Raw genomic sequence first — 9565 nt, 5'->3', positions numbered from 1 at the left:
CAAATTCATTATTCTTGCAATTTTGAACCAGTCACAGAAGTATGCGTGTCTTTCCATCTTCCCCTACCCTCCATAAAATTTCCATTTTTTTTTCATTGCATCGACCAACAGCTGTATCCGCAAAGGGGGCGTGCAGAATCCCTTGTAAAAAGATCGAAATGTCAACTCGACGGAATCATTTTACCTACTGTTCGTGAGACAGCATCCAGTCTCGACATTTTCCCCTATTTGTACATGACCCAGCATTTAGTTCTAATAATCCTTTCCATCCTTTCTCCACCAGTGTGCCTCCGGGCGCACGCTCCTTTTGGCAGGCTAAATAAAATGTGATATTTGAACTTGACTGTATTTTTTGCCTAACGCGTTTGTTAACTAACACATGCTCTCAATTTCAGCAAAAGGCACACCAATAGTTTGTCTCAGTTTTCTTTCTTTCTGTCTTTCTTTATTTTGTGATTTTTTTTTATGGGTTATTTAAATAATCATCACTGACTATGTACATGCTGACATTTCTATGGAGAAAAGTACTCAATTAGAAGAGGGCGCCCTTTTGCTTCATCTCAATCGATTTGACGGGGCATTGGTATCTATGTTAAAAAACCTGATACGTCATTGGCTGCTACAGATGAATTCTTGAATAATGGGAGTGGGTAGATGGTTTGCTCTGCACATTTCAATGGAGGAATCAGGAACAACTACGTGGGCTTGTTGGATTAAATGATCGATAGCGGTTGGTTTGTGATGCAACTAGGCCTATAATATAGCGCAGTGCAGTGACGTTGAAGTGCAAAGGAGGGCAAAGTAACAAAACAAAACGTAAGAGAAACAAGAGAAACTGCTGCTATATAAAATCTTCTGTTTTTTTCACTGTTTTTCTGATAACTGGCCCACACTGTGCTTTTAAACACGGCTATGACAACCAATGAGGTGACCAACCTGGTCGCCAATAGTAGACTAGACTCGCCCAACCATCGTCGGTTAGCTTGCGTTCGATCGGGATCAGCCCAATTGTGGGTTTACTGTCTATGGTCCTTGACTGAACTTTGCCTGTTTGTGAAGCTTGGAACGACGGTCGTGGATCCAGGGGGGTCAGTAGTCTGTCATCTCCTTCTCTCAAAGAACATTTTGTTTCATTTTTACTTCCGTCTGCAGATCTCCCGTCAGTGGATAAAAGGCAAATAAACCCGTGGCACCAGGTCAAATGGAATGCTATGTGAAATCCATCCGGCGCTTTGCCTCGCTAGAAGATCCCTCCGGATGTGCAAATGTTATTGTTTGATGACCGGGCGCGAATTGCCCAAGTAGTGGGGACATTTGAAACCGGAGCCCCACGCACCTGGCTAATGTTTCTAATTGGAAACCCCATCCACAAGCCACACCGCATGCTCATTGTTACACCCACAGTGCGTGAGGCCGTCTATGGTATTTCCAAACAATGTCCTTTTTAGGTTCACATTCGCTGGAGGTTTAATGTTAGAGAGTTCATCATAGAGTAGAGTTACCTTTAACAGTCCAGGTTCAATAGGAAACCGCGTGACAGACGAGAGAATTACTTTTCAATTCGGCTTAAACGGCAAAGTTACACCTAAACCCAGTGAGTTGCACGAAACCTTTCGGGTAGAAGTCTTTGACATTTTTCTCGTATTCCTTTCTGAATTTCATTTTTAGTTATACTGGAATTTCAGATGCATATTTAAAATAACCAGTCGGACAAAGCAGTCTTACAGTTGGCATATCTAATTTTTGTTTCATGTTCGACTTCTTTCAAGATCACTTAGTATGTTTCAATGCTTCTTTGTGACACTAGAGCCGCGGTTTCATCTTTGCTGTGACCCCTCGCACATAATGGCCCCCTTTTGGAAGGTTGCCCTACTCACACAACTATTGCCCCGTTCTGAGTTTATGAACGGTCTAGACCGACCATCACCGACTTGTCTGAAGCCACGGGTCTCACTCGACTCACTCGTGTGGGGGAGCCTCCCCACTAATCGCCAACGGAGTCAGACTTACATTAATGTGAACATAACTTTTCCGACCTTGGACCACTGGAGATTTAAAGGTGGGCGAGTTCATTTCGTCTGGCCGTAGCTCCTTCGAATACTGAATTGAAAGGCTGTTTTCCATAAGTACGGGGGTTGTTTCGATATCTGCATCAATTTCACTCCTAGCTTTACCACCTTAATTGACAGCTCCCAACAACTTACGCAGACCGACTGGAGGCGCACTGCTGGCTGAAAACTCAGCCTCCGTTGCACTTGTGCACAATGGGCTACGTCCATTGATTACCATTATTATGGCAGCAAGCCCAACCCAGTACGTTTTGCGGCACCTGTACTTATTCCACATATTTTTGTGATAGCATTTATGGCCCATGCATCCCTACCACGTTTCGGGCTGATGAGGTGCACAGAAGGGGCTGTGCATCATGAAACATGGTGGCGCTATTTGTAAGTACCTTCTTTGACGAAAGTAGCACAAGCTTTGCTGACAAACACGACGAGTTTGGAGACAAAAACGATCGAAGCGGTTGCGACATTTTTATCCACCCAAATCCAGCGACGCTGATGTTAACAATCATCTGTCGAAATCTCTGTCTATCACGTACATATTTTTCCATTTCATAATTTATTTGGTACACCCATGGGTATAGATTTGAGACCACTAAGTGGGGATTATGGCGAAATAACGTAGCGTAGCTGGACATTTAAAAGTTGGAGGTATATCTAAATATTTTCCAAAAATCTCTTCAGCATATAAAATTCTGGATCAGTGTAATCGTACAGGCTTAGAATTTTACGCTGTCATTTTAATTAAACATATTTATGTAACTTTCTCATCGATCTTTGTGCTACAAGTTGAGATAAATAAAATTAATTGTTAAGAAAAGTATTAAGAAGTTAGCACGTTGGAGTACAAACGTCAATCACTTTACGGATGACTGGAAGTCTGACCTCATTTTCTGTATCGTAACTTTTGTTTTGTGAGCGGGATGTGGGTGGGTATTTAGTTGACTGAGTAATTATTTGACCATTTTCATTGGTCTTAGTCAGCCTTGATTCATTTCATTCACGTCATTGTGATTGCACATGTTGAATTGTTTGTTGCTACTTCAAGATACCCAACTTCCAAATATCTTTCAATAATTGATATTCATATATTAAGTTGACTATGGGGGTTTAGTTTGAACATTTTACCGTAGATGTCGCCATTTTACTGTTAAATGTGAAAATATACAAGCAACTGCCATTAATTGACAAAGAACTGAAAAAAGGAAAACCACAAGTTGACTGTATATTAAAAATATAATTAAAGTTATGTTGCTTAGAATCTTACAATTTAGTTCACAGCCCTCCCCATATACATTTCCGCAGGTCGATGACATATAAGCCAACGTAACCTTTCATTTAAAGACAGGAGATCAGCTCCACCGGAAAAAAAACGTTTGATGTAAATTGAATGCAAACGGCGTACTTAATTCGGAAAGATTGCATCCACCGATACAGCAAAACGCACATACCACAAGGTCTGCAGCATTCCGTGCTGACATCTATGTGGTTTGCTTTTTTTTTTCTTAGATTTTGAATACAGATACCGTAATTTTAATACAAAATACTTTCAGCTTTCATTGCACTGACATGGTTTATGTTTTAAGTTTTACAGCGGTGTTTTCAATGGTCAAATCGAAGATCTGGTGATTTTAAAATCCATGAATTTCAGGGCGTTCTGAGTGAATAAACAACGTACACGCGGGGTCCATCTGCAGATGAACAGGCATGACAAGTGCTCTTTCCTTTTTAAAAGAGCAGTGTTCCACAGCCAAAAGTAAACAATAAATCATACCGTGGAGCGCGGGGCCTCTGCGACAATGTGTAGCACTGTGGATTCAAGGAAAACCTTCATTGAGTAATGAAGTTACTGCAGTCGACTCGTGTCAATGACACGCACGACGAGTATGGGTGTTTGTATATGCGATTATGCTTCATGACCTCACTTTTGTGTCAGACTTCTGTGCCAGACAATACTAATTGAAGATAATGTGCACAGACGGAATCATATCTGAAAACAGGAGGTTCAACGTCTGGAAATCGTATTGATGTTGACAACTCCTCTTGCTTTGCAGCTCGGAAACTGCAACCATGCTGGCCAAGCATGCACGCAGTTTGGGCAACCATTATGCTTTGGGGGTTTTCGGGCTCCAAGCTGGATCAAGAGAGGGAGCCATTTTTCAGCAACGGAGGCTCCTTGTATTGCAGTAACTGTGCGTCGCTGGTTCACGAACAACTATCGTGAGCGTTGGGGTCGCATCGCTACTAGACTTGAATCAAGTTGGATTTACGTTGTTCTTCCCCAGCTCGGCCGCTCGCATAACTTCTCATATAAAGGCGCCCTTACAAGATATCTTTTATCGTGATATCCAGCGTCATCGTCAAAGATTGTACAACATGTGTCACTAGTCAGTAAATAAGGGTTTCAGAACTCACAGTAATAAGTGGACACAAGAGGGCGCGAAGTAAGTAACCACGCCCTGCCTCCATATTCAAAGAGCAAACGCAGACGTCACGGAAAATCCCGACTTGAGTCAAGTCTACATCGCTACCAACAAAAGGAACACTCCCGACTAATTATGGCACTTTTCAACAGATGAGCAGGTGCTTTTGCTCAGGGCTGATAGTGAGATCGCAGCCGGGTAAGAAAATCTCTTTTAAAAAATAACAGGTGATCCAATTTAAAACAAATTTTCTATTTTCTTGCAAACACCAAATATTTTACAGATCCTGCGAGGCTGTCATTTACTCCCGTCATGTAAGATATTCACATATTACTTGGCAGTTCGGTTACCTTGAGCTACAACAAGAGCTGGAAGTCATGCAAGTAGTTAATTAATTCACCTATTGTTGGTTGCCGCTCTAAAAAAAAAAAGATGCAACCATGACACGTGCATTTCATAATCGTTTCTGCACCAGCGAAGTTCAGCTCCGACCAAAGGAACCTCACCTCCTAAGAATATAGCGCCCTCTATTGGCCCAGATCGAGACCCACAGGCCTATTTTCCATGTTGCCACAGGTTAGACCGGTTCCCATCCCGTGCGCAGTCTCCAGTCGGCTTACAGACCACTGCGGGGCCAGTAGCGGTTAATGAACATGGCAGAATCCTGCGGGTGTATGTAAATGAGGAAACGATGCCCGCTCAATGCACAAATCAAACAGGAGCTGATAGCATTTTTTTGTTCTTCTTCATTACCGGTACCGAAAATAACTTCACCATAAATGGTTCATTTATCTAAAATTTAACACAATAACCACTTATTTGAAATAAATTGCCGTAAAATGATTTATTAATGACAATCATTTTAAAATCAATTACCATACTGTGATCAACAGAGGCCTAAAAGGACAGGTACTTTTGTTTTATTCGCGTCTCTGCTGAATCGTATTTCATGTTAAAGCATTGCTATCGGACTGACAAAATCTTAAATATTCAGCATCCAAATTGCAAGGAAAATCGCACACGTTAGACCGCAGCTAGCTACCGGTCCCCATATAATAGGGACGCGAATAGTTTTCCTAGGGGTACTTATAATAACATGGGCGTATCTTAACCCTTGCCCAGGCAATTATCATAAATGGGGTACACAAGCTTTTAAGTATAAGACTGTCCGACTCGCATGGTAGCACTGTTATGAGAGTTATACTTTTTTCTTGGTGGGGAATTAGTTGGTTGGAGGATGTTTTTATAATAGGAAAGTAAAGTCCGACATTTACCTTAACACTTGTAGTTAACCACTCCCATATATGATAATTACCCCTAACCTTCCTAGGAAAAAAAATTACACAATTGGGATAGGGGCCAGTTCAGCCACGCGTTCGCTTTCAGCAAAACGCCCTCCTGTGACTTCCCTGTATGAACGAAAAATAGGAAACGGCGGAAGAATTACACGGCTGCTGCGGCTTGATAACGTAAAACGGCGCCCTCTGACGCTGTCTAAACTTTTTTCAATCCTTTACATGCCGATTGCAGAAGCATCAAATCTGCCGTGCTTCATCACCATTTGCAACCATAGCTGGGCATAATTTTTCTCAAAAGATATTTCCATGATTGGCCTTACGGCTTGGTAACTCTTTCATGTTACAAACCATGTATTTTTGGCCTTCGTACTTGGCCATAAACACTGCTGTACATATAGGCCTAACGTTGAAATCCAGCCAAGCAATCACTGTGAATAATAGAAACAATTGCGTAGCAGTGGCTTTTCTGAACAGCAGCTGAAAAAAAGTCCGCCGTTAGCAATGGTTCTGTACTCCTTGTGCATGTCAACTTCTCAACCTTACAGTAATTTCTTTGGCTGCCATGGGGTGCAAAGAGGCAGAATGCAACGGTCTGAAAAATATAAGAGCACCAAAAAAACATACAACTCTAATGGAAGTGAACACAGAACGTAAAGGAATCACAAAGCAAAGTCAGGACTATGTGATACAGTGGAAATACACTACCGCAATGGTGAAAACTAAATGCATTGAGTTATGTGTTTCAATACATTCAAGAATCGACTCTTCTCTTTTAGGCCATCGATTTTGCTTTATCCTTTTCACACGCTTTTATACATGTCTTCAGCCCGAAAGGTTTGAACATTCTGTTTTGCAGTAGGCGCAAAAACGCGCCTTGGCTCTGACTATCAGTTTTCAAAATCTGATAATTGAATTATATTTTAAGGTACGATTTGTGATTCGACCCAAAGTTGCTATCAAACTAAACAAAATAAGCGATTTGATGGTTTCCATTTTTTGTTACATGTTACAAAGTTCACAAAGGTCATTCATTCCTGATTTAAGGGTTGTGGTTCTTTCATCTCAAATGTAATTTTTCTTCTATCGGTTGAAGATTCTTTGGTCCCGGATTTTTTTCATCTCGATTTCCCGTCTTAGGGCACTTTGGCACACCTCACATTAGCAACATGAAATCAACTGCAGAAACATCATCTTCACTTCTGTTTTTGTGCTAAAGATCTCGCTCTTAATTAGAATTTTTTTTATTACAATATGCAAAAGTACTCTGGAAAAACAAGGTCACTTGTGTCTACCATCTCTCTACCTACGCTACATAATGGTAATCTGATTTAACTCAAAGGACACATTTCAGCGTAACCATGGAACGACTTACCCCCAGTTCCTGCTGGGAGGTGAAAGCTTAGGCTAAATACACCGTCAAATGTCTGAAAGAAGGGCGTTTAGACCCCCCACGACTTACAATGTAAACAGTAATACCCCATGATGAATGTTAGGCAACCCAATTTCACTGGGCTGCTCGATCATGTCGTTTCATCCGAGTGAGTGTGCGTTTATGACTATATGAGTGCAAAGGTGTATATGACTGGAACCTTTACTGCGAATTATTTATTTCAGGGGCGGATTTGGTTTTGGTTAATCTAGTCTTCTTCTTTTTTACATCTTTCTCTCTCATTTGGCGAGAATGAGCTATTTTCTGCTTGTACGAAATTTATAGAGAATTAGAGATCAATAAATACTTCTGAAACAATTTCATTCTCCCCTGAAAGGAAGAAGCATGATGAGGGATAAATACGTTCTGAAAGCCTGAGAAAAGGACACAGAAATAACAGGTTCATACTTCAGGCGAATGCGGAAGCAGAGTGAATTGGACATCACGAGACATTTGCCGCGAAATTCGCCGCCAAGTTGAAAATGGTTAAACTTTTGCGAATTCGAGGCGCTAATATTCTGATCTCACGTCACAAATTCTGGGTCGTGTTCGTGTTCGCTGTAGCGCCCCGTCTATTAAGTGGCTTTATCGCGAAATTGGTCAAACATTGTTTTCTGCTAGTTTTCATTCAGGTGCTTCGGAAAATACGTCCAACTAAAAAAAGAAGTAAATAATCCTCCCTCGAGGACATATCAGAAGAAATCACGATTCTAAAACGATGTCAGGTGAGGTTCCCTTGTGTGGCTGGCGTCAGGAATGAAAGCTAACTATAGATTGTCCCAAATCGGCAACGTGAACTTCTTTTTGTAACAACTGCTTCTTGTGGATCCATTGGATTTGATGATTTCACGGGGAGAAAGCGCAATATAGAGTTGTGATCGCAATGTGGGCAAAAGGAACATTGATAGTTTCTTATATTGATATTTCTCAGCTCTGGTAAAAATCATTTTCGGAATGACATGCGGAATTCCCAAACAAAATACTCCTCGAGCTAAGAAATACGTGTTTATCATTTGATATTCATATCAAGAGGCAATAATCATGGTGAACTGCTAAAAACTTTTTGAGCAATGAAACGCAATCTTGCTATTTCTTTGTAAACGTGTATTGATGCTTAACAGTTGTTCAGTTTCTACACATTAGTGTCCAATGACTAACGCTAACAAACAAAACTCTAATTCAAAAGAGTTTAAAAAGTGTATTGAGGCTAAAACAGTTTTTTCCCAATGAAAGGACTCCAACATCGAAACACGCTCAAGTCCGTCGTACTAGCTTTATCGAGTAAACATTTTCTCTAATTTTTTGTCGTCATTAATTTTCTCCTTAATCGTCGTTGTGTCACTTTCATTATGTAATGCATCGACGACACAGTTTGGTTAATGAGGTCATTGATGTAAAGTTCGGCATAAGTGTAATACATATAACAGATGAACACTACTGTGTATCATAAACATTGCTAGCTGGTACAATAGGGAATCAGTACACCTTTTCATATTTCCAAGGCCGCGTGGACGGCCAGCGGAATCTACAACATTTACGCTTCAGGAAAGGCCGAGGCTATATAGAGGTAATTAGGTATAGTGGGCAGCGTTGATTGATGGTAGACATAACCGTTAGTCGCCATAGACTCGGTATTGCGTAGGCAGGAAAGTTAACCAGACTCAGATTCAACTACAGATGCAACATCTAAAACCAGAACTTGAACTTGATTAAAGATTAGGCCTACACCCGTTGGGACAGAATTGAGTATGCTTTTGATTTCGTTTCTCCCCGACATCTTGTTGAATATTTAGCCCGAATGGCTTCCGCTTTTGAATTTTAAAGCTGGATTCGCCTCTGTTCAAGACAACCCCTTTTTTGAAGAAGAGTGCATTGCTTTTCTATTGCTACAGAGCTGTCAGGGAGACTTGCCATCATGTTGAATTCTATGTCCCTGTTAATTTGGTTTTTTCCTTCCCAGAATAACTTTCAATTACCGTTCGTAGATTGGAAAGATTTCGATTGAGCAGGGTCTGATCTTGGGGAAGTTATGAAATGAAGCACTAAAGGCCTTTAACTCTCCCCCCCTCAAAACTTTTGATCGGGCAAGATTTTAAATATAAATGCGTAAATAGCCTATATAAGAGGAAATAGTAAGAACGGAAATGCTCTACACCTGAATCTACGCTTAGCATTGAAACTAAGATAGTAACGATAATTATGGATACATTCTGAGCAAATGTATGTGCTTCGCTAAGAATAGTACTTCATGTCCCTCACTCGAGAGTGGGGAAAGGGCTCTATACATTGCTCGATCAAGCATAGTAAGTAACCGTTCCCCGTTTACAAGCCTCACCTTGGAGCGTAAAT

Source organism: Acanthaster planci, linkage group LG08, assembly GCF_054643075.1.
Source record: "Acanthaster planci isolate LZ-2023a linkage group LG08, COTS_SCS, whole genome shotgun sequence".
NCBI classification, from domain to species: domain Eukaryota; kingdom Metazoa; phylum Echinodermata; class Asteroidea; order Valvatida; family Acanthasteridae; genus Acanthaster; species Acanthaster planci.
The sequence above is the reverse complement of the archived record's forward strand: the minus strand, read 5'-3'. Positions refer to the sequence as shown.